Source organism: Anabrus simplex, chromosome 2 (genome assembly GCF_040414725.1).
Source record: "Anabrus simplex isolate iqAnaSimp1 chromosome 2, ASM4041472v1, whole genome shotgun sequence".
Taxonomy (NCBI): Eukaryota; Metazoa; Arthropoda; class Insecta; order Orthoptera; family Tettigoniidae; genus Anabrus; species Anabrus simplex.
Genome location: NC_090266.1, coordinates 1,077,230,775 through 1,077,257,087, shown reverse-complemented (window position 1 = coordinate 1,077,257,087; position 26,313 = coordinate 1,077,230,775).

Genomic DNA, 26,313 nt, shown 5'->3' with positions numbered 1-26,313 from the left:
CATGGTTAAATTTCTCGACACTGCCACGAATCAAACCCGGTGCCCCTGTGACCAAAGTCCAGCACGCTAACCATTTAGCCACGAATAAAAGCTATATATATATATATATATATATGAAAATTAATTCAATATTGCAAGAAGTAAATGACTGGCACTTTTAAATAATAAAATGAGCAATAGTCAAACGAAAAACGAATTTATGAGAAACAGAAAAGAGGCTCTTGAAAGCGGCTCAACATATCTGAAATGTGTTATTGAATTCTTAGGTCTTTATGTTCAAGGGTGGTGTATTTTAGCTCTAAATTAGTGACTCATTTGTGAGGAACCGTCTTCTGGACCAAGCATGCTTATCAGCGCTCAATGATAAGTCTTGTACCCAGCGCTGAATGATTCGATTCCAAAATAGCATTCTATCTCGACTTTTCTACAAACACTCCAAGAAATACTGGGAGAATACTGCATTTCATGCCCAAGGACACCTACTCCAATCCCTACCCCAAATAATCAAGTGCATCATTCTCCAGTAGATATTCGAGTAACACCGATCTGACGCTTTCCACGTTCACAAGTACCCGGGGTTGATAATAGTAATGATTAGACATCGCACTTGTATGCACTGAAAATATTTAATATGCGTGCATTTCTGCTTCCAAAATATTTAAAATTTTCCTTAACATTCTGGAAATATGCACTGAAATATGCTATTTTGCACTAAATATTTGTGATTTATAGATCTACTTACATTGAATGATTTTCCTTATATGTATTTCTGGAGGCTGTTATTTGATTGTAATTGTAACACGATGATTTTTTCAAATATTTAGGAGTTACCTTACGACATTTGCCTCCTAATATCAGTTTTTAGGCAGAGAAGGTCCTCCCAACATCCACAGATGTGACTGGGCAGTGTGTGTAAGTACTAACAAGCTCTGGAGGAATTTTCTCTGGAAGTTGTACACTGCCACCTTGAAGATATTTGTTAACAGAGCATGAAGTATTGACATCGTGGTTTCCTTTTAATACACTGCGAAGATTTGAGTAGTATAATTGGACACTTCGGCCGCCACCTCCACCTCCGGCTCCCAGGGGGACGCTCCACCTCCTCCTCCCGAGGGGCCTTCCCAGGGGCCCGCTCCTCCTCCTCCCGGGAGACCATCCCAGGGGCCCGCTCCTCCTCCCGCGGGATATTTGAATTGGTAAACAAAGCTACGTGCTTTTTGACAGCTATCATCGACAACAACGCATCGCTAACCTCAGTACTGCCATCTTGACGGGCCTAAACCTCAATGCTGCTAACTTAACCTCACTAGCGCGATATTTGAATCGGTAAAAAAATCCACATGCTTTTTTGACAGACAACAACGTATCGCTAACCTCAGTGCTGCCATCTTGACGGGCCTAAACCTCAGTGCTGCCAACTTAATCTTACTAGCGCGAGATTTGAATCGGTAAACAAAGCCACCTGTTTTTTTGACAGCTGTCATTCGCCATCTTTAATCAAGAGAACACTGTGCTGCCCTCTTGCAGGCGATTTTGTCAGCTGCTATCCGCCATCTTTAATCAACAGAATACCGTGCTGCCCTCTTTATGGCTGCTACCTTAAGCACGTAGTAGCGGGCAATTTGAAAAGTTCTGTTAGCTGTCATCCGCCATCTTTAATCAAGAGAGCACAGTGCTGCACTCCTTAGCTCAAATGTGGTGGTGGCAATTTGAAAAATTCTACATGCTCTTGTTTGGAAACAAACCCACGTGCTTCTTTGACAGCTGTCATCCGCCATCTTTAATCAACAGAGCACAGTGCTGCACTCTTTAGTTGAAATGTTGTGGTGGCAATTTGAAAAATTCCACGTGCTCTTGTTTGGAAACAAACCCACGAGAACAACCGTCGGTAAGTGAAGTATCTCTTGTTCAGGCCATATAATTTTAGCCTTCTTCGGGATTATTATTATTATTATTATTATTATTATTATTATTATTATTATTATTATTATTATTATTATTATTATTATTATTATTATTATTATTATTATTATCATTATGCGTTTTATGCTTTAAGGAATACGCAGAACTATTATTTAGCATTGGAATTTTTGTTCTTCTTATCTCCCCAAAACTTCTTCATCCTTTCACTATGGGCTTGTCTCCTTTCTTGCGTCCAAGCATTTCTGAATTTCAAGTTCCCGGCTATTGGGTTCCTGGATGTTAACTTATTGTGAATTGATTTTCTGTCTGAATGTGGTCCGTGTAGTCGTCAGTGGGTCAATATTAATTTCTGCAAGGTCGCTTCGAGTGTCTACCAACCAGCGTAATTTGGTTTGTCGCGTTCCGTTAATGATTTTTAATTGTTCAGCCAGGAGTCGTCGATTCGTGCTATGTGTCCGTAAAATTTCATACGCCCCTTCCGTGCAACTGAGGAGAATCGCACAGACATCGGATACAGTTCTTGTGAATCTTGGGTCCAAATATCTTGCTGAGTATCTGCCGTTCTAATTTCTTTCTATCTCCTTGATGTTAATGGTTAAGGATGACGTCTCAGTTGCGTAGAGTGCTTCTGGGAGAACAACTGTGTGGTAGTGGTGGAGTTTGGCTTTGTACATATTCCAAGTGATTGTGTAGGCTTTACGTAATTTCTCTGCGCGTGTTATATTATCATTTTTGTCAGTTCCAGTATTCCCGATAATTTCACGTAAGTACTTGAAGTACTTAACGTGTGTGATGTTGCCATATTTGGTTGCAAAGGATGTCAAAATTTGGCCCTTGGAGTCCATGGATTGTCTTTTCTCGTAAGAGATTTGGAGGCCAGCTTTAATGGCGATTTCATGAAGTTTCTCGACGGCATGTCTGGCTTCCTCAGGAGTACGGGTGATTATTATCATTATATTATTAGAATCATTATCAAGCAACGGATTTATATGTAAATATATATCTCTTTAGAAAGCTAAAATTAATTATATTTCGCATTATCTTTACGAATCATGACGTGTGGAGTTGAAAAATGGAGTATTCATTTTCCTTATTTTGGAGTTTAGCACGTATGTTCCATATTCTTCGTCATTAAAATCAATATAGTCCATATTTCGGCTTAAAAATATCAAATTGTATTAAATTAGCAGTCCTCTCAATTTTGGAGAAATAAATTAAAAAATATATTCGAAAAATTAATATTTTAACTGGAGTGCAGTTCATTATCACGCCTGTCCACGTCTGGGCTGATAAAATAAGCTGATAAGCGGTGCGAAGAAAGAGAGAGGTTGAGCCCGTAAGTGGTGGAGATCAGCCGGTCAGTACCGTGACTATCTGAATCACACTTACAGCACAGATAAGCTGCATTACATAACATCGACTGTGTCTGCGCCATAATTTCGTAACTAGGGAAATCTCGTTCAGCGACGATGTGCTAGTGGTTTCCGGATTAGTTCGTAATTCGGGCATTCCCTTTGACTGCTTCATAACTCCATCTAGTTCACAACCAGTCATACACAGTTTGAATTAGCAGTGAAACGGATCATAGTGTTCTTGTACGTTCAGTGTGTGCAGTTGTATATTGATATTCATTGAAGACATTAACATTATTACAATATGCCTAAAGTAGCTCAGTCAACCATTTTAAAATTGATAAGTTACGTATCAGAATTTAAAGATGGTGGTTCATCAACTGACAGTACGATATTATTTTGTAATTTGTGTCATTGTACAGTGGCATCTTCTCAAAGGTTCCTTGTGCAACAGCACGTTTCAACCGGTAAACACCAGGCTAACAAAAAACGAGATTCCAAGCTGAGAGAGTTGTTTCTGACACAACCAGCAACTTCCAGTGTAAAGTCCGAGTTCAACACCGATCTCTGCCATGCTCTCATCTCTGCTGACATACCTCTCTTCAAACTGAATAATCAGTGCTTCAGGGAATTCCTCGAGAAATATACTAAACGATCCATCCCCAATGAGTCAACGATCAGAAAAACGTACTGTTCAGTCATATACGATGAATCTGTTTGGAAGATAAGGCAAGAGATTAAAGACGTCCCAATTTGGGTTTCCATTGATAAGACAACAGACAAAGAAGGCAGGCAAATTGGCAACGTAATCATTAGTTTGTTAAGCGAAGATTATTGTAAACGGATTCTCTTACACTGTGATATTCTAGAAAAGTGCGATAACAAAACTATAGCTAAACTGTTTAATGAGGCTATGGATATCCTCTGGCCACAGGGCGTTAAGTATAATAAAGCGTTACTTTTTATTAGCGATATTATACGATAAAAGCCGGAGAAGCATTATGTGTTGTATATCCTAAGATGACTCATTTAATATGTGTAGCACATGCCTTTCGTCGTGTGGCAGAATTGGTAAGAGGCAGTTACCCCAAAGTAGATTTATTGACTTCCTCAGTGAAAAAATGTTTTTCTCAAATCCCACAGAAGAGTTCATCTTTTGAAAGAAATGTACCCAGAGATTCCATTGCCGCCTAAGCCGATTCTAACTAGGTGGGGTACGTGGCTGCAAGCGGTTGAATATTATGTTGAATATGTAGACTGTATTAAGAACGTTCTGCATGCCGTGGACTTTGAAGATGCAGACTCAACTGAAGCCGCGAAAACAGTTGTCTGCGATACAAGTGTGAGAAATGACTTATGTTATATTCAGCATAATTTTTCATGCATCACAAAAACACTGAAAAGGCTCCAAAACTCGCACCTCTCACTTTCTGAAAGTTGTGATATTGTGAATAAAACTGTGGAACAACTAAATCGTGGTACAGGTAAAATTGCAGATGTAGCAAACATGAAGATGGCCACTGTACTTTCAAAGAACCCTGGATATGAAGAAATGACAAAGTCTGCTGCAATGCTGTGTAGAGATTTAAGTGTAAAATTAAAGTTGGTTTTAACCCCAGCAGATATTGTGAAGTTGAATTATGCCCCCATTACCTCTTGCGATGTTGAACGCAGTTTCAGTCAATATAAATCTGTCCTTTAAGATAATAGGAGAAGATTCACTTTCCAGCACTTAAAAGAACATTTTGTAATCCATTGTTTTGGTAACAGAGAATAAATGATTGTGTGTTCTTCAAATATATTAAAATGAGAAGTAAACATTATGTTGCATGTAGTTCTACTTTGTTTAGCTTCTTTGAACTTTGATATTAATAGAAATTAATGTCATATGTGTAATTTTAAGTCCATATATAATTCCATATTTCATTAAAAATAACTAAATATATATGTACATATTTCAATAATTATTAGTACATATGAATCCGTTCCCCGATTATTATTATTATTATTATTATTATTATTATTATTATTATTATTATTATTATTATTATTATTATTATTATTATTAACACAGTTCTCAGAAAATAATCAACATTGTATGAAAGATGTTACTGACGATTAAACCCAAAACATAGAGGGTATTTTCAGACGAACTGGCTCCACCAATAATACCTTGTAACCCAGTACGTTGCACTAATTACGGTATTTTGCTGACATTTCTATTAGACAAAATTATTCCCTATGATATGATACGGAGAATGAACTATACATCACGTTTACTGTCATTGATGATGAAGTAATACGCACAAATCAATCCTTTTCCATGATTGATATATTACTCATGTTCTGTATATTGACGATCTGCACCATATTTGATTAGAAGAATCGCGTTCGTCATTTCATTATTTATTTCCGTGTTTATTTATTCACCATAATCACAATATTGACATATCAGGCCAATATTGCCATGTACTTTGTCGTTTATTATTTATGAAAGGGCAGTTCACAAATGGTACATAGAAGTGCGTAGCAAACAGGCTGGCACACTTTCTATACGGTATATCAAACTACTCCTAGTGAGGGAATAATTGGAATCTGACCGTTATCCATTTGCCTATTAATTTAATTGAACATAGGACTGCAGTAGAGAAGTGAAATCAAAATATAAATAACTTCAATAATATGAAAAGAAACCAACCCGATTCTTAGGTAAAAAGTAAATAAAAATGTAAACGAATTATTCCATTCATTAGTTTTTCGTACGGGCTGCCTGGCCGAGGCGGTAAAGGCGTGCTCGGTTCGCCCGGAAGGGCGTGGGTTCGAATTCCCGTCAGGAAGTCGTAAAATTTAAGAAATGGAATTTCCACTTCCAGAGGTGCATATGGCCTTGAGGTTCACTCAGCCTACACCAAAAATGAGTTGCAGGTTAATTCCTGGGGGCAAAGGCGGCCGAGCGTAGAGCTAACCATTATACCGCATCACGTTCCGAGGTTAACGGTGGAAGCCTTTACCTTCCACTCTTCCAAGGGCCCTCATGGCCTGTACGAAGGTGACTTTGCTTTGCTTTGCTTAGCTTTGCTGTTAGTTTTTCGTGTCTAATTCTCCATAGCAAGAAGACAATAATCATCGCGTCCTATTGACTGGTTTATGGGATGGAAGAGGAATACATATTTTAAAAATCGAAATATTATTCGACCCCCTGTGCTAAACAGATGTAGACAACTGCTGTAGATATAACGTAGTAGCTCTGACACCTCTGTTCCTGTGGATTTGGTCACTGAGAGTAAAGAAGGGCTGTACATGTTTATTTCATTCCTACCTAATCTACAGAGGTATGAAAATTATTAGACTCGAAGGAAATGGTCCAAAATAAAAGAGCCTTAGCTTTAGTTTTCGCCCTCAGTTTCATTTCCAATTCCTTTCAGTCAAATATTAATTCGACTAAAGAAGATTTGTGAAATACAATATTACCCTTAAATTTTAAAATATTATGTTGAAATTATATCTTCCTATTTGGTCAATTGCTGTTCCTTTAATACCACTTTCCAAGAGTTTGTATATTACAGTAAATAGCACGGTGAATTATATTAAATGCCCAAGTGAAACAAAATATTAGAAGACCAGTCATATGATTCTATTTTATCTACTTACACTCAAAAGAGGATTTAAAAATCATCACAAATGGACTTAAATATTGATATAAGAGTCCAAATCAGCTGCAGTGGCATCACTAATTTAAATAAAATGTAACTTGTGTTCTATAATTTTCTTTAAACAGACAAGTGACTCGTCGAAGAGTTCCACTGCAATACAAAGAGATTTGCACGGTCATTTGTATGGGTAGGTTGTAAAAAGAAATGTGATGACGGAAATAATCGAAGCTGGTGATGAGTCTAATAATTTTCACACCTCCTTTCTTGTTTTCCCTCACATGCCCCTCGTCACAAACTGAACCGCAGAGCAGCATCTTGTGACGCCAAGGAGCACATACTTGTCCTGTTCTGTCCTTGTACAACACAGGATAGTCTAGTAATCACGTCCGCAAGTTGTTTTGACAGAACAGTCCGCAAAGTACAGTAGATGGCTTATAGTAATTTAATCCGCTACTGACAAGGTAACCTCAGGGCTTCATGTCAGAGTCATGGGATCCTTTTCATACTCAGTCTGTCAACAGAAACTTTGAGCTTGGAACGTGCTACGTAAGCATATTCTTTTAAAGTCAGATATAATACTATGATTTGTTTTAGAATAAATTATTGTTTATAATGTTATCTTTTCATGTGGACATGCCACAAATAGTCAAAGGAAATGTATGTACAACTTTGTTCCTAAACTTAGCTTAGTCCAAATCCCAGTCAAAGCCATTTTCCTAGATGTTACCTAAGCAGATAAAGATAAAGCGACAACAATAACTTACTTCTCGATCTGTTGTCTTGTTTATAAAATATAGTGAATACAAACAGACGGCGTTATAATCACTACCTCTATGGTCTATATTCTCCTAACGTTCTCTTTGTACAGTGTATGTCTACCCCTTAGTTCCGCTTTCTGATATGGGTTCAAGGATGAGATGAGGTTAAATTATATTGCTTTCTCGGCAGGATGCCCCCACCGACAACGACCTCAGTTGAGGAGCTAATGAAGATGAAATGAGTGATGGTAAATAAAATACTATAAGTAGATGGGAAGAATCGGCTGTGGCCTATGAAAAGGAACTGTCCCGGCACGTGCCTGGAAGTGACAATAGTAAACCACAGAAAACTACTCTCAGGTCAACTTCCGCTAATATAAACAGTGTTTGCAATGACCTGAAGGTTCAGTTCCCTAAATTGAAGGAATAGTAATCTTTCACTCACGACAAACGGGAAATGTAGTGCTTAATACTTACACCCCTTTTTACATCTTCGATACCATGGTTAACGAAATATAGATTTGTAGTATAGATACACCGAGCGAGTTAGCCGTGCGGTTAGGGGTGCGCATCTGTGAGCTTTCATTCGGGAGATAATGGGTTCGAGCGCCACTGTCGGCAGCCCTGAAGATGGTTTTCAGTTGTTTCCCATTTACACACCAGGCAAATGCTGGGACTGTACCTTATAAGGCCACGGCCACTTCTTTCCAACTCCTAGCCCTTTCCTATCCCACTGTCACCATAAGACCTGTCTGTGTCGGTGCGACGTACAGCAAATAGTAAAAAAAGTAGTGTAGATAGATAGGAAGTAAAGATCAATAGTTGATAGATAATTCGTTTATTGTGGGGACGATAGAACCCATGAACCTTTTGTACATTTAAATTAGGGCAAACTATCCTCCGATAACTGTTCTGAAGATGACTGAATTGATTTCGCAAACTAGTCCACTCATTAAAGAAACCTTGTATCATTAAATAATCATAAAACTCTCAACTATTAAGCGTACATTACTGAACTGTTAGAAATAACAATGTTATTGAATATGGTGTAAAATATTGTCGCCAAATTTGTTTATACAAAAATGGCCTAGAGCTATGTTGAATCATTGTATACTGCGAAAGGGTTGTACTTAAAAGGTTTGGCGTCTACTGTTAGCTGGTGGAGAAGTAAACAGTAGAAGTGGCTGTACTGTACTACCTGACGTAAATTGAGATTCAGTGTCTCTATTTAGAATTCCAGTGGCTTATTCGAGGTTCATTATCTATGACGTAAGGCATAAACTAACCAACTAAATAAGGAACTGAACTGTATGAAAGTTAAAATCTCGTACACATCATCAAAGAATTGAAGCATATGTCCTTGAGGTTTCGAACCAACGTAAATCTGCAGGTTTCGCAGTTTGTATCACTATATGTACGGCCGAGGAAACGTTAAGCTCACTTCCTTTTTTTCCATTTTTTCCTCCACTGCATAAATCCAAAAGCGATAAAAATATCAGACGGGAAACTGCACATGTTTCATATGCAGTGCGAACTCCGGGTTTAAATTGTTCCAAAGGATAGGGACTCTCCTTAGGTATGGTTATAGTAGAAGCTATTCGTAACGACTTAAAAGAGGCAACGTAAAAATTGCGTCTCAGTGCCAATATGCGAACGATCCGCGTGCATTTGCAGTAGGCCGATGTTGATCGAGGGTTTAAGGTTCAAATACCGTTGTGCATATTATTATCTCTGTTAACAGTACAGATTTCTCAAGACTTGCGCATTTAGTTCATTCCTAAATACAAAAAATAGCCCCCTCCAAAATACCACACACACATGAATCATCTGATGCCACGGTAATTTTCCACTAGTGTACTCACTACAGTTTTTCTTCTATTTCAGAGCACCTATAACATTCCGAAATCAAGGAAATTACATCCATCTAAGGAGTTTTTAGAGCTAGGACAAATCATATTATGAGGAAAAAGTTAGAATTCAAGAGGACAGATTGGAAAAATAATCGTTTATGTAAGAAGAGAAATTAGGGATTGGAATCACTTACCAAGGGAGTGTTCAATAAATTCCCAACCCCTTTGAAATAATTTAAGAAAGACTAAGTAATAATAGCTAATATGGGTGAATGCACACACCTGGGCGACAGCCATAAATGCAGATGATTGATTGATTGATTGATTGATTGATTGATTGATTGATTGATTGATTGATTGATTGATTGATTGATTGATTGATTGATTGATTGATTGATTGATTGATTGATTGATTGATTGATTGATTGATTGATTGATTGATTGATTGATTGATTGATTGATTGATTGATTGATTGATTGATTGATTGATTGATTGATTGATTGATTGATTGATTGATTGATTGATTGATTGATTGATTGATTGATTGATTGATTGATTGATTGATTGATTGATTGATTGATTGAAAGCATGCACCCAGTTACAGGTATCCAACTATCAAAGATCATCAGATATGCTTCACTCACACGATGACAGGGGTGATGGCGGTTATGCCTTTTTTTCGTACGATGAAGCCGGAAGAACAGAGACTTTGTAAGTGTTCGAAGCCTCCATTAGTTGAAATGGTTCTCTTGTCCATCACTGAAAAGTCATGCTCGTGTATGTAAGTGAGAAATTAGGTAGTTAAGGCAATGGTCATGCCGGTATACTTCTGTAATTGGCGGCTAGTACCAACAGTTTTCAGAGTCATCCCACTTGGACTGCTGGTGATCATGTTGATGTGTTGTTTGAGTCATCAGTGCATACACTGGTGTGATGCAGCTCTCCATGCCACCCTATCCTGTGTTAATCTTTTCATTTCTACGTAACTATTGTATCCTACATCTGCTCTAATATCCGTGTCATATTCATACCTTGGTCTACCCCTACCGTTCTTACCACCTATATTTCCTTCAAAAACAAACTGAAGAAGTCCTGGGTGTCTTAAGATGTGTCCAACCATTCTATCTCTTCTTCTAGTCAAATTTCGCCAAATCGATCTCCTCTCACCCATTCGATTCAGTATCTCTTCATTCGTGATTCGATCTATCCATCTCACCTTCAACATTCTCCCGTAACACCACATTTCAAAAGCTTCTGTTCTTTTCTTTCTGAGATAGTTATCGTCCATGTTTCACTTCCATACAATGCCACGCTTCACACGAAAGTCTTCAAAAACATCTTTCTAATTCCTATATCAATGTTCGAAGTGAGCAAATTATTTTCTTAAGAAAGCCCTTCCTTGCTTGTGCTAGTCTGAATTGCATGTCCTTCTTACCTCTGACATCGTTACTTATTTTACTACGCAAGTAACAATATTCATCTACTTCCTTTAAAACTTCATTTCCTAATCTAATAATTCCTGCATCACCTGGCTTCGTTCTACTGAACTCCATTACTTTTGTTTTGGACTTATTTATTTTCATCTTGTACTCCTTATCCAAGACTTCGTCCATACCATTCAGCAGCTTCTCAAGATCTTCTGCAGTCTCAGATAAAATAACGATATCATCGGCAAATCTCAAGGTTTTGATTTCCTGTCCTTGGATTGTGATTCCCTTTCCAAATTCCTCTTTGATTTCCTTTACTGCCTGTTCTATGTAAACATTGAAAAGGAGGGGGACAAACTCCAGCCTTGCATCACTCCTTTCTGGATTGCTGCTTCTTTTTCAAAGCCCTCGATTCTTATCACTGCAGACTGATTTTTATACAGATTGTAGAAAATTCTTCATTCCCGGTATCTGATCCTAGTCACCTTCAGAATCTTAAATAGCTTGGTCCAGTCAGCATTATCGAATGCCTTTTCTAGATCTACGAATGCCATGTACGTGGACTTGTCCATCTTGATTCGATCCTCTAAGATCGGACGTAAAGTCAGGATTGCTTCACGTGTTCCTACATTTCTTCTGAAGCCAAATTGATCTTCTCCTAACTCAGCTTCAACTTCTTTTTCCATTCTTCTTTAGATAATAGGTGTTAAAATTTTGCAGGCATGAGATACTAAACTAATGGTGCGGTAGTTTTCACACCTGTCAGCACTGGCTTTCTTGGGAATAGGTATAACAACATTCTGCCAAAAATCGGATGGGACTTCTCCTGTCTCATACATTTTACACACTAAATGGAATAACCTTGCCATGATGGTTTCTCCTAAGGCAGTCAGTAAATCGGAGGGAATATCATCAATTCCAGGTGCCTTGTTCCTATTTAGGTCACTCACAGCTGTGTCAAACTCTGACCTCAAAATTGGGTCTCCCATTTCATCAGCATCAACAGCCTCTTCCTGTTCCAGAACCAAATTATCTACATCTCTTCCTTGATACAACTGTTGGATATGTTCCTGCCATCTTTCTGTTTTATGTTCTTTCCCTAGAAGTGGCTTTCCATCTGAGCTCTTAATATTCATACACCTAGATTTCCTTTCTCCAACGGTTTCCTTAATTTTCCTGTATGCAGGATCTACCTTTCCTAGTACCACACAACCTTCGACATCCTTGCACTTCTCCTTCAGCCATTTTTCCTTAGCTACCTTGCACTTTCCATCGACTTCATTCTTTAATCGCTTGCATTCTTTTCTGCCCTCTTCATTTCTAGCATTCTTGTATTTTCGTCGTTCATCAATCAGGTCTAGTATCTCCTGAGTTCTCCACTGATTCACAGTTGATCTTTTCTTCCTTCCTAACATTTCTTCAGCAGCCCTACTGATTTCATTTTTCATGACTATCCACTCTTCTTCTATTGTGTTTCCGTCAGCCTTTTCATTTAGTCCTCGTGCAACATGTTTCCTTCAGCCTTTTCATTTAGTCCTCGTGCAACATGTTCCTTGAAACAATCCCTCACACTCTTTTCTTTCAACCTGTCTAGATCCCATCTTTTTGCATGCTTTCCTTTCTTCAATTTCTTCAACTTGAGATGGCATTTCATGACCAGCAAGCTGTGGTCAGAGTCCACATCTGCTCCTGGTAAAGTTTTGCAATCCAATACCTGGTTTCTGAATCTCTGCCTAATCATAATGAAATGTATTTGATACTTTCCTGTGTCTCCAGGTCTCGTCCAAGTATACAGCCGTCGTTTGTGGTGTTTGAACCAAGTATTGGCAAGGACTAAATTATGATCAGTGCAGAATTCAACCAGCCGACTTCCTCTTTCGTTCCTTTGTCCCAATCCGAATTCTCCTACTGTATTACGTTCTCTTCCTTGGCCTACCACTGCATTCCAGTCTCCCGTCACAATTAGATTCTCGTCACCTTTTACATATTGTATTAAATCTTCTATCTCTTCATATATTCTTTCGATTTCCTCATCATCCGCTAAACTAGTAGGTTTCCAGACCTGCACTTTTGTGGTGGGCATTGGTTTGGTGTTTATCTTTACGACAATAATTATTTCACTATGCTTACCCGCTGCCCTATTTTCTTATTCATTATTACAGTAAACCTACTCCTGCATTTCCCCTGTTTGATTTTGCGTTGATAATTTGGTAGTCGCCTGACCAAAAATCCTGTTCTTCCTGCCAACGTACTTCACTTATACCACCTACATGTAACTTTAGTCTATCCATCTTCCTTTTCAGATTCTCTAACCGACCACAACGGTTCAAACTTCTAATATTCCACGCTCCGACTCGCAGAATGTCAGTATCCATCTTCCCGATGATTGCCCCCTCTCGTGTAGTCCCCACCCGGAGATCCGAATGGGGGACTAGTTTACCTCCGGAATATTTTACCCGGGAGGAAGCCATCATCAGTACATCATTCATACAGAGATAGCTGCATGTCCTCGGGAGGTAGTTACGGCTGTAGTTTCCCGTTGCTTTCAACCGTGTAGCAGTATCAACACAGCTAAGCCATGTTGAGTATTATTACAAGGCCATATCAGTCAATCATCTAGATTGCCGCCCTTCCAACTTTCGAAATGCTGCTACCCCTCTTTCGGCGAACCATTCCTTAGTCTGGTCTCTCAACAGATACCCATCCGATATGGTTGCACCTGCTGCTCGGCTATCTGCTTCATTGGGACACGCAAGCCTCCCCACCGCGGCAAGGTCAAATGGTTCGCAGAGAAGGATTATGTTCATATATTCCTTATAATCCTGCTAATGCCACTGAGTTATACTTTAACAATTACATTTGCTATCATTCACATAAACATGTAGATAATATGGGCGTATGCACGCAATAATTCTTTTTTAACTGGAAGATGTTATTTTGTTTGAAAATAATGATCTGGTAAAATTTAATTCAGTTTGTGGTCGTGTAATAGGTTCAATCATTAGTAGATTCCATTTCGTACATTGACTCCATAAAATATATCTCGGTAATATATTTTAAACATGTCGCCGTGTCATTTCAATATACTCTGTTATTAATTAATTATGTATCATTATTTTGCGTAATGTTACATCGAGCATTTAATTAAATAATAGGGTATCAAATACAGACATATTTATATGTGTATGAGAAAATATACACCCTCCAGCAAAGAAACCTAGAGATATTTAAAACCCGGAGTTATGAGCCCGAGTGTGATTCGATTTTAAGTCCTTGTTATTTATTGTCCATATAAATTATCCTCGTGTATTTGAAGGCGCAATAAAGAGCTCTGTGCTGGTGAACAAATAACGAACGCCATCATGCCATCGGCTTTTAACAGATCTGACCATGTAACAATCCAAAAAGTGTTTATAAAAATATTTATTCAGACGAACAAATAGGATATTGAAACTTGGATCATGAAAATTATAACCACCCAGTAGTTATTTCCTGTGCTGACATATACTGTTTGCTCAGCTTCCAGAATTTGTCATTTTACGTTATCAGGCGTATTATATAAGAGACACATTGAGGCTAGAGAGAGTTGCAAATAACGAAGTGAACGACAGATCGTTGATTTACTTAATTTTATGAGCTGTTGACATTGCTGTCATTAATCCCATGTAATTCATTTTGTTTGAATACTTGCTGTTGTTCTAGTTTAGACACTTTTGTCCGGCAAAACCATTTCGTAACAATGTGTACCGGTTCGTTTAATTTTAAGTTTACCTATTTACAATTTCGTAAGATAATTTGGATGCTGTAAACAAAAGCACAAACAATAGTTGTCGTTAATTAGCACTTGTCACCAATCAGCGAACACTCATACACCCGGGCGTGGCGCATACAGCTGTTGCCTGTCCAAGGCAATTGCTGTCCAGCCAGACGGTCTGCAGACATTCGAGTGAGAGGTGGTCCACATCCTCATCTATACTCCTTTCATGGCCAAGACCGCTGGCTTTCATATCAGATAGCTCCGTAGTTTGTCTCAAATGGATGAGAGCCGAAAATCGAACCAGGGACAGCCGGGAAGGAGGTAGGCAAGCAATCCTCTACACCACGGTGTTGGCATATTAAATTAATTAAATTATATTAAATTAAATTAATAAATTAACATATTAGAAACGTATTTTTCTTCTTCCTCCTGACCAATTACATGTAGTCAGCACATCATGTAGACTGAGCCTTATTTTACAGCTGGAGTTCTTTCCTGACCACAAACCTATGTGAAAGGATTTATCAACTACTGGGTAATTCTGTGGTGGTTTTCAGTTTGAAAACTGTGTATAAATAATAATAATAATAATAATAATAATAATAATAATAATAATAATAATAATAATAATAATAATAATAATAATAATAATAATAATAATAATCGTTACGGGATTATCGTGGTTCACAGAGGAGTGAGAAGCTGCCGGGGTGAATGGGCGAATGAGGAATTAACTTGAGCATAAGTTAACACAACGAAATTCGTAATTGTCTTTCTTTCCTTTCCTTTTATTTTTTTTTTTTTTTGTGCTTAACATTTGATAGATAGAAGATCTGAATAAACAATAACTATATAATAATGAGCTCGACAGCTCCAGCAACGATGACATGAAGTCCAAAAATCAGGTACAAAACTAAAGAGAATTATCAACATGATTCTATACGAAGGGATGAGCATTATAGCTCTGAAACAGGTACACTATTTTATAAGAGCATGTTTGCGCCACTCACTTGTATAGCCTAGGTGTCTGAGCTCCGAAAGTAAATTCAGTCCAGCCTCTCAGAGGCATAAAATCTTATATCACAAGGTTAACCTGACAAGCCTCATACAATCACGTGGCCCTGGTTTGGGCTCATCGTCTGCTCAACAGTTTTGTAATCACGTGTTCCACAAGGAACTTCACACCACAGTCTATTGCTTGGTAAAAGATGGGCGTGATCGCCCATACTAATGGCCTTAATATGAAAAAGAAAAGTTTGATTTTGATCGGCCGAAAACAAAATGCAAGGAGGCGAAAAACCTGCACTCCTTCTAGAAAACTCTTAAAACGCTAAGTAGGCTTATGGCCCGAAGTTGCAGAGGCTAAGCCTATTCTACAGAAGGATGACTAAACGAGAAATGTTAAATGCCAAAAGTGTTCAGAATTTAGAGTTTTATAAAATTTTAGTCACTACATACCAAATCGAATGGGAATCAAGAGAGGGTAATCACTCCTTGTTTCCTTACATTACCGGGCGAGTTGGCCGTGCGCGTAGAGGCGCGCGGCTGTGAACTTGCATCCGGGAGATAGAGGGTTCGAATCCCACTGTCGGCAGCCCTGAAGATGGTTTCCCGTGGTCTCCCATTTTCACACCAGGCAAATGCTGGGGCTGTACCTTAATTAAGGCCACGGCCACTTCCTTCCAACTCCTAGGCCATTTCTATCCCATCGTCGCCATAAGACCTATCTGTGTCGGTGCGAGTAAATCCCCCAGCAAAACAAATAAATTTCCTTACATTACATATTTCCCAGTGGGGAATAAAGCAGAGTCCTTAGAGTGGCCAAAATTCTGCATTTAAACCACCAGGTTTAGAAATTTACATAAAACAAAACAGGTTTGAAAACTTCCCCTCAAACTATCTGCCGGAGCAATCATATCTTAAGAAAATTCTGCCACTACCTTGAAGTGCTGGGCCGTCCAAACGCCGGCCGAGGCCCCTGCCCCCGAGTAACATGCCGCACTCATTAAACTAGAGCGATGAAGATGACGATACTGCCCTAAAATGCCCATATTTTATACTATTTTTAGGGTAAGTTGCCAGAACTCTTTACAGATAAGCTGGATGCCTGTATACACCTCAAATTTTAATTGGCTAGAGAAAATATTTACAAAATTTCTGATTTATTGATAGATACAGGAGTTCGAGTGGGCAGAAATGTTGACAACATTGACAAAAGAACAAAATAATCTTCAAAAACTAAGGTTAGCCAACTGTGAAAATACACATTCCTTAATAAATTAATTAGAGTTCGACCCCCCAGGGGAGCAATTAAACCGATGATATAGACATCTAGTGGTTGAAAATCCCAGTATCTTGCATAACATTAGTTCAAAGCAGATTACCTGGATGGCCTTCAGAAGGAGGCAGTTTAACTGGCCGGTGAAGTTGTACCCCCAGTACAGATCTCCACGCCCTAAGGTTTTACCAGGGTATGAACAGTTTCGAAATCTTGAATCTTGCAATGCATACGTTTTGAGGAAAAATATTTAAGTTGGAGCATATCTTGATAGAGAGTCCGTTCTAATTTGTTTTTTGAAGTAAAGTAATCTTGATGGTGTTTGCGAAGTAGTAGAAGTCCGGGCTGTTGAGCCCAGAGTTGACGGCAAGAGCGCCCGCCACTGCCGATGTCAGGATGGGGTCGCCCGGACCCCCAAGGTACCCTGAGATACCATCATCCCATTTATTGAGGGAAGCAGCCAAGGCGATGGTCACCGAAAACCAAGTAGCATTGTTCGGCCCAAGGATAGAGTGAGCGGTTAGAAACCAGCTTCCAAGCTACGCCCAATGATGACAAAAGGAGGCAGGTCAGATGGAGTCTAGGCCGGAACGAGGCGGGCCCATACCGCGCGCCGGCATTTCTCGCAGGTTGACACGACGTGGCCTCAGGTGCAAGAAGGGCACTGTAACACTGAATTTTGGGGCAACAGTAACTGGTTCACAGACAGTGTCACATGTGGTGTAGGATAGGTTGGCGTCTTGGGAGGACGAGTGCACGGAGTTTCTGACTCAGGTTTGGAGGCAGGGGCCGTAATGGTAGAATGGTAGTGAAATTATCGAAGGGAAGGTTTTCACAAAAGGGTTTCAACAAAAAATGAAAGTTAACTTAGGATATAACTTAAATACATACACATTTTCACAACCAACAGGGGCAGAAGGCCTCCTTATTCTTACTTTGCTTACATAAAACTTAAACTAATAAGGTGCTAAGGAAAGAAATAAAATTAAATCAGCAACATCATCACTTGTTGGCATATAATGAAAAAGCAAAGTCCTTCACACAGGTTTTACTTGAGACAAGTGAACCCTAAAAAGTCTTTCGGTCTGCGAATTACTCACCAAGAGGGTGGCAGGAGTATGAAAATCAAGGGTAATGCAAGGTCCATGAAATCTGGGGGCAAGCTTGCCCGCGGGAACAAAATGTTTAACCATAACCTGATCTCCAACTTTTAAATTGGTGTTTGGCTTATAGACAGAGTTGCATGTGGAGCCGTTAAGGTTGGTGGAGTTGAAGGACAAGTGCACGGCATTTCTGGCGCAGGATTGGAGGTAGGGGTGGTAAAGGCGGAAAGGAAAATAAATTATTGAAGGGAAGGTTTTCACAAAATGGTTTCAACAAAAATAACTATAACATAAATACCTACAGATTTTCACAACCCCCAAGGGCAGGCGGCCTCCTTATTAAACTTGCTTAGCTAAAACTTAAACTAATAAGAAGCTAAGGAAAGGAATATAATTAAATCGGCAATGCCATCACTTGTTGGCTTATAATGACAAGCAACAGTGTTCACACAAGTTTTACTTGAGACAGATGAACACGAACGCGAAAAATTATTTCTGTTTCAGGGCTGCTCACCAAGAGGGTGACTGGAGTTAGAAAATCCAATATTGCACAACGTCCATGGAACCTGGGGGCAAACTTACCTCTCCGAACAAAATTTTTAACCATGACCTGATCTCCGAATTTTTAATTGGTGGCTCTCCGTCCACGATTATACCTCTCTTTTACTTTCTCATGGGAGGCTTTAAGGTTATTTTTGGCTTTTCTCCCCAGATCCCGGATGTTCACTGTGTCTATTGTCTCTGGTAAACGCTCATTGATTGACAACAAATTGGACAAGGGGCTGTTTGGAACAAACGTAAACATAAGACATGTGGGAGAAAACTTGTGTGACTCGTGAACGGCCGAGTTAAAGGCAAATGATAACCAGTGTCATGACATGTCCCAACGGGCTGTATAAACAGGTCACAGCGACAGTCCGGAAATGGTGAGTTCATGTATAAGGTAGATAAGTCAGATAATGTCTACCAGCCTATAGTTTTAAGTGAACATGATTGTGACCTAAGTAGCAATAATTCAAATGTTTTAATGACGACTTAATCGTAGCAAATAAATTTTATAAGTGTAATTTAAATTTAGATATAAGGCAAGATTTGTTAAGTGATCTAATATTATGTAATGAGGATAATTTAAGTAGTGTTACTGTTATACCGACGGTTGAACTGATGATATGGGGCAGGAACGTTAAGATATTGTTGGATTCTGGAAGTGAGAAGTCATGCGTAAATTCCAAGCTGTATGAGGAAGTATTGAGAGAAAAGTATGTTGTAGTGGAAATTCCAGTGAGGAATACGTTCATCGTAACAGCCGTTGGAAACAAGTCTTTTTTTTTTTGCTAGGGGCTTTACGTCGCACCGACACAGATAGGTCTTATGGCGACGATCGGATAGGAAAAGCCTAGGAGTTGGAAGGAAGAGACCGTGGCCTTAATTAAGGTACAGCCCCAGCATTCGCCTGGTGTGAAAATGGGAAGCCACGGAAAACCATCTTCAGGGCTGCCGATAGTGGGATTCGAACCTACTATCTCCCGGATGCAAGCTCGCATTCGCGCGCCTCTACGCGCACGACCATCTCGCCCGGTAGGAAACAAGTCTCAAAGGGTGAATAAACAAATAGCTGTCCCCATTAACATAAGTGGAGAAGGTATTTTCCAACCATGTTTAGTTGTACCTAATTTAGTTTATGCTGTTATTTTAGGTACCGACTGGTTAACGTGTCACAAGCCTAAATTAAATTTTGCTCTGTGTAATGTCAGTCTGATTTGGGGGGAAATTAGCAGGGAAGTCAGGTTACCATATGATATTGTTTCTGAAATTAGCGTGAATAAAGTGTGTTCTAGTAACGAAGGGTCTAATGAAGTTCCTAAGATGAGGAAAAATATTGATGTTTGCCATGTGTCTATACAGAGAGATTCTAGAGATGAATCCTATGAGACAGTGGAGAAATGTAATTTAGCGGAAAGTCAGAAGGACAAATTGTGTGAATTGTTGATATTATATCGTGATGTTTTTTGTGACAGGCCTGGTAGAACACATCTTTATGAACACAAATTTAATGTTCATGATAACTCAACTTTTGTAGGACCGAACTATCCCATTCCGTTTAAATACGCTAGCGCTGTTCAAGAACAGATTGACATTATGCTAGATTATAATACACTGACTGACAGAGCAAATGCAACACCAAGAAGGAGTGGTCAGAACTTTATGCCAATTGCAGGGTAGACTGACGTCACTGAGGTATGCTCATGATGTGAAATGCGCCGCTGTGCTGCGCACGTAGCGAACGATAAATGGGACACGGCGTTGGCGAATGGCCCACTTCGTACCGTGATTTCTCAGCCGACAGTCATTGTAGAACGTGTTGTCGTGTGCCACAGGACACGTGTATAGCTAAGAATGCCAGGCCGCCGTCAACGGAGGCATTTCCAGCAGACAGACGACTTTACGAGGGGTATGGTGATCGGGCTGAGAAGGGCAGGTTGGTCGCTTCGTCAAATCGCAGCCGATACCCATAGGGATGTGTCCACGGTGCAGCGCCTGTGGCGAAGATGGTTGGCGCAGGGACATGTGGCACGTGTGAGGGGTCCAGGCGCAGCCCGAGTGACGTCAGCACGCGAGGATCGGCGCATCCGCCGCCAAGCAGTGGCAGCCCCGCACGCCACGTCAACCGCCATTCTTCAGCATGTGCAAGACACCCTGGCTGTTCCAATATCGACCAGAACAATTTCCCGTCGATTGGTTGAAGGAGGCCTGCACTCCCGGCGTCCGCTCAGAAGACTACCATTGACTCCACAGCATAGACGTGCACGCCTGGCATGGTGCCGGGCTAGAGCGACTTGGATGAGGGAATGGCGGAACGTCGTGTTCTCCGATGAGTCACGCTTCTGTTCTGTCAGTGATAGTCACCGCAGACCAGTGTGGCGTCGGCGTGGAGAAAGGTCAAATCCGGCAGTAACTGTGGAGCGCCCTACCGCTAGACAACGCGGCATCATGGTTTTGGGGCGCTATTGCGTATGATTCCACGTCACCTCTAGTGCGTATTCAAGGCACGTTAAATGCCCACCGCTACGTGCAGCATGTGCTACGGCCGGTGGCACTCCCGTACCTTCAGGGGCTGCCCAATGCTCTGTTTCAGCAGGATAATGCCCGCCCACACACTGCTCGCATCTCCCAACAGGCTCTACGAGGTGTACAGATGCTTCCGTGGCCAGCGTACTCTCCGGATCTCTCACCAATCGAACACGTGTGGGATCTCATTGGACGCCGTTTGCAAACTCTGCCCCAGCCTCGTACGGACGACCAAGTGTGGCAAATGGTTGACAGAGAATGGAGAACCATCCCTCAGGACACCATCCGCACTCTTATTGACTCTATACCTCGACGTGTTTCTGCGTGCATCGCCGCTCGCGGTGGTCCTACATCCTACTGAGTCGATGCCGTGCGCATTGTGTAACCTGCATATCGGTTTGAAATAAACATCAATTATTCTTCCGTGCCGACTCTGTTTTTTCCCCAACTTTCATCCCTTTTGAACCACTCCTCCTTGGTGTTGCATTTGCTCTGTCAGTCAGTGTATAATTGAACCATCATGCAGTCCTAATTAAAATCCACTTGTAATTATACCTAAGAAAGATAATACGGTGCGTCTTTGCATCGACGCCAGATTAATGAAAATGAGAATTGAAGCCGATTAGCAAAGGGCGGAGACGGTAGAGGAACTCTTTCAACGTTTTGAAAGTAGAAAATGGTTTTCTACTTTTGATTTGTCGTCATCTTTCTGGTAGATTCCACTTAGAGAAAGCGACCGTCCACTTACTGCTTTTGCGTACAAGAATTGCTTGTATCAGTTCGCCAGTAATGTATTAGGGAGGGACATGGATAGTTTTGTGACCATGTACATAGAAGACATTGTTATTGAATCCCACACGTTTGAGGAGCACATGAAACACTTACAGATTGTTCTACATAAAATCAGGGAAGGGCGATTTACATTAAAACTGGGTAACTCGACATTGTGTTCACAACAGATCACATTGATGGGACACACTGTATCTGAAGAGGGGGTTAAAGCGGAACGGAAGAGATTAGACAAGATAAACAACAGTCCTACTCCACATAATGTAAAACAATTGAAATCTTTCCTGGGAATGTGTAATTACTTTCGACGTTTTGTGAGTAAATATTCTGCGCTGTTAGATCCGTTTCGTGAGCTACTGAAAGGAGGTGCGAAGTGGAAGTGGAGGAAAGAACATGATGAGGCTTTCCAGAAGTTAAAGGACGGATTTAATGAAGCAGTTATGTTGAGATATCCAGTGCCAGATCGTGAATTTATTCTCATGACTGATGGTTCAGGGATGGAGTTGCTGGATGTTTATGTCAGAGGGATGATAACGGCAATTTTGGCATCGTTTCCTTGGCAAGTCGTGTGCTCAGTATGGCAGAAAAGAGATATACGATTACTTAGATTGAATTTCTTGCAGTCATGTATTCATTAACTAAGTTTAGAATGTATGTTTTAGGTAACAAATTCGAGATATGGACTGACCATCAGGCCTTGGTATTCCTAAATATTTACAAACTAACTAGTAATCGTATGACTCGTTGGATTTTAGCCATAAGTGAATATGATTTTAAGATACGTCATATTAAAGGGAAAGATAATGTTATGGCTGACTTTCTCAGCAGGTATCTCCCAAAGGAGGAAAAAACAGTCTCTTTAGAGCTGAAAGAAGGTATTTTGATTTGTGTTGGCTCGATGACTGATAATACAGCAGAAAGGGATAGACTTCATTATCTGTTGACCGAGCAGGAAAGAGAAGAAGAGTTGGCGGGACTGTTGACATCGCTTAGAGATAAGAAACCAGGTACAGTTCTAGAGAACGATAAACTTACATATAAGTTATGTAATGGTTTTCTCACTAGGAAATGTTATTCCGGGCAATTTAAAGTCTGTGTACCCATAGCACTGCAAGAGGATATGATTTGGTTTTATCATAAGGAGCTGGGTCATTTTGGAGCAAATAAGGTCTTATATGCTGTTCAGTGTAACTTTGTGTGGAGAAATATGGGAAGGCACGTAAGGAAATTACTCGCTACGTGTGATCTCTGCCAACGCTCTAAGCACCCGACTAGAATTTTAGAGAGGCCTAGGCAGGCTGTTATTGCTGACAGACCCGGGAAGCTTGTTAGTGTAGATCTGTTTGAACCTTTAGTTAAATCCAGATATGTTTACCAATTTGTATTTGTCTTGATTGATGCCTTCAGCAAATATGTCAAGATGTACACATTTAGGAAAGCTACAGGGAGGGGTTGTCTAAAACAGGTCGTGGACAGATATATTCCTGAGTTCGGATGTCCCCTCAGAATATTATCTGATCATGGCAGCCAGTTTATTTCGAAGATCTGGAATACCGAACTAAATGAACTGGGGATCAAAACTATATTTTCATCGGTACGTTGCCCGCAAAGCAGTATGGTTGAAAGAACGATGCGTGAAATAGGACGTATATTTAGGGTATATGTACATGACAAACACAATTCGTGGTTTTCACAGTTGGGCAATGTCGAAAATTGGTGTAACATCACGTTGCACGATTCCACTGGATTTACGCCCCATGAAATTCATCACGGCAGGAAACCTACTGATGAAATTTCGAGTATGTTAAGCTTGAACTTGGGAGAGGAGAAAACTAATGATTTTTATCCAGCTGGCTAGGGAGAATTTAAAGAAAGCAGGACATAAACGAATTCGCCAGCAGAAGAAGACTAAAGTGGATGAATTTGAGCTTGGTGACAAGGTTTTACTCAGAGTGCCACTCCCGTCATCAGCAGAATCTGGTCAAATTTCTAAGTTTTTCCTGTTATATCAGGGATACTTCACCGTAGTAAAACGGACTGGGAAATATGCTTATTCATTAGAAGAAAAATCGCAGGCACATACAATATAAGAAATCTTAAGAAATATATCATGTGAGTTTGTTGACTAATTCTCATTACTTTGTTAATTCACCATATTTTATGAAGCTGGCATTGTGAACAGGACTTCAGTGAAATTAGCGTGTGTTGTGATATTAAGTGAATCACGGCAGTGCAATAAACTCCAGTGTTTGGAGATAGTGTACAGAATGCAATGTCTACGAGAATTATTTTTGGACACTAAATGAACGTTTGGAACGACCGAAGTGAAAAAGGAATGTAATCTCTATATGTAAATAATACTGTCTAATCAAAGTGAATATGATATTTGATCTATGTTTTATATGTGTAACAATGACATCCAGGTCGATGATACTATGTATCCAATTTGTAGAGGGCATTTTTATAGATGTATCTATAGTGTACCCGATTTCAGGTGATAATGTTAATATTTCATGAATCAATCGATTCATTTACTTGATTATTTCATGAGGGAGGCGTTCTGTAAACGTACAACAGGGTTACAGATTTCATTCATCATTTATTATTATTATTATTATTATTATTATTATTATTATTATTATTATTAATTAACACGATTCATTAGATTTTATATTCTGATTTTCATCATTTATACTGTAATATAATTAGGTAACACGCATATTATGTTATTTAATCATAGGTTGAGTGAATTTTGCTTGTAATTATTCTGTATATTAATAAGTGAGATTTGTTGGTTTCAAATAATCATACTGTAAATTATAACTCTGGCCAAGATGAGCTGGCATACTATTTTGCAATCAAGGCTATGTTTAACCGAGATTGTATTGAGCAAGTAGGTTTTCCGCTGACACATGCAGGGTAGTCATCGGTAGTCCGCGTGGGCAAGCTAATACGACACATGACTGATGACATCAGTGTGTGGGCATGTGATTTCGACCGACTGTCTGTATTTGCCAGCTACCGTATGTTGATATGGAAGGGATGAACAGAGAGTAGGGTGATGTGTGGTCATTCCTATTTGATAACAGTAGAGGTAAAATAGTTGGCCCGTCTAAGAGTGATGGTCAGATACCTAAGAGTGATGGTCTGTGGTCTAAGAGTGATGGTCAGTGGTCTAAGTGTGGTGGTCAGAGCTAAGAGGTGTTTAAAGAGGTCTTAGAATCATCGAAGAGGTCTACGAATGGTGGTTTGATCTGAGTAGAGACTGGTACTGTGCTGATAGTGAAACGTCATCTACTTGTGAGGATGGACTTCACAATGTGTTTCAATAATATTTTCCAATTTCTTACGATCTATTCAATGGCCGTAACTACATTGGAGCTTACTACACTCGTACAGGGAATGTAGTCAACTCCAGATTACATAAGAAGATAACAGCATACGGCTCCCGACTTCAGCTCATTGGTTTTTCCAGGAATTTCAAGTTCAACAGCGGTGTGTGCAGACATCAGGTAATTACAGCATCAGACATGTTATGCATTAATAACATGAAGAAGAATGTAATCCTCGGCGATATCATATTTCACTTCAAGTTCATGCCAATAGCTTTCTTTGTTTAGATAAAATTTTCGTTTTGATTGTAACAGCAAATCTCACAAGGTATATTTTTTTGTGTTAAGTTAAAGTACGACAATGCTCGTATATTGTGACGTAAAATATAGTCATAAATTCAGTTTTCTTTTAATAATAATAATTTATTCTCTTTCCAAATACAATCCTCAATTGTGGAAATGCAACCGTAATCTACTATTGTCCTGGTCCATAGTCCTGTATATTGCCAGATGTGTGAGATAATTGAGATAAGAGGCATGCTCTCCGAATTTTGTTGTTGTTTCTTACAGCAAATGGCGCTCAACAAATGTAATGTATATTGTATGAAAGAGATTAAGGTGTAATAGTAGTGGTAGGAGTAGTCACAACGTGTCGGTGCGACGTAAAGCAAGTTGCAAAAAAATACTTATTGTAGCATATATTATTGGTCCTTATTAAATTCTATTACTTATTCGACATTTCATTTTCAGAAGATCTTGGAGGATTTTACTACTTTGGTCCAAGTACTTTATGTACAGTTTATCGAACTCCGCGCTGGACGCGTGAGCTCCCTCGGCACCATACTCGAAATGCTCCTTTAACACGTAAAAGAACGCAATTTTCTGATTAATCGTTAGAGTTACCAAGAAAAGGCGTATGAGCGTTTGTATAGGAAATTTAATCTAATTTAATTTAATTTAATTTAATTTAATTTAATTTAATTTAATTTAATTTTAAATCCTGTTTCCATGAATCTTTTGT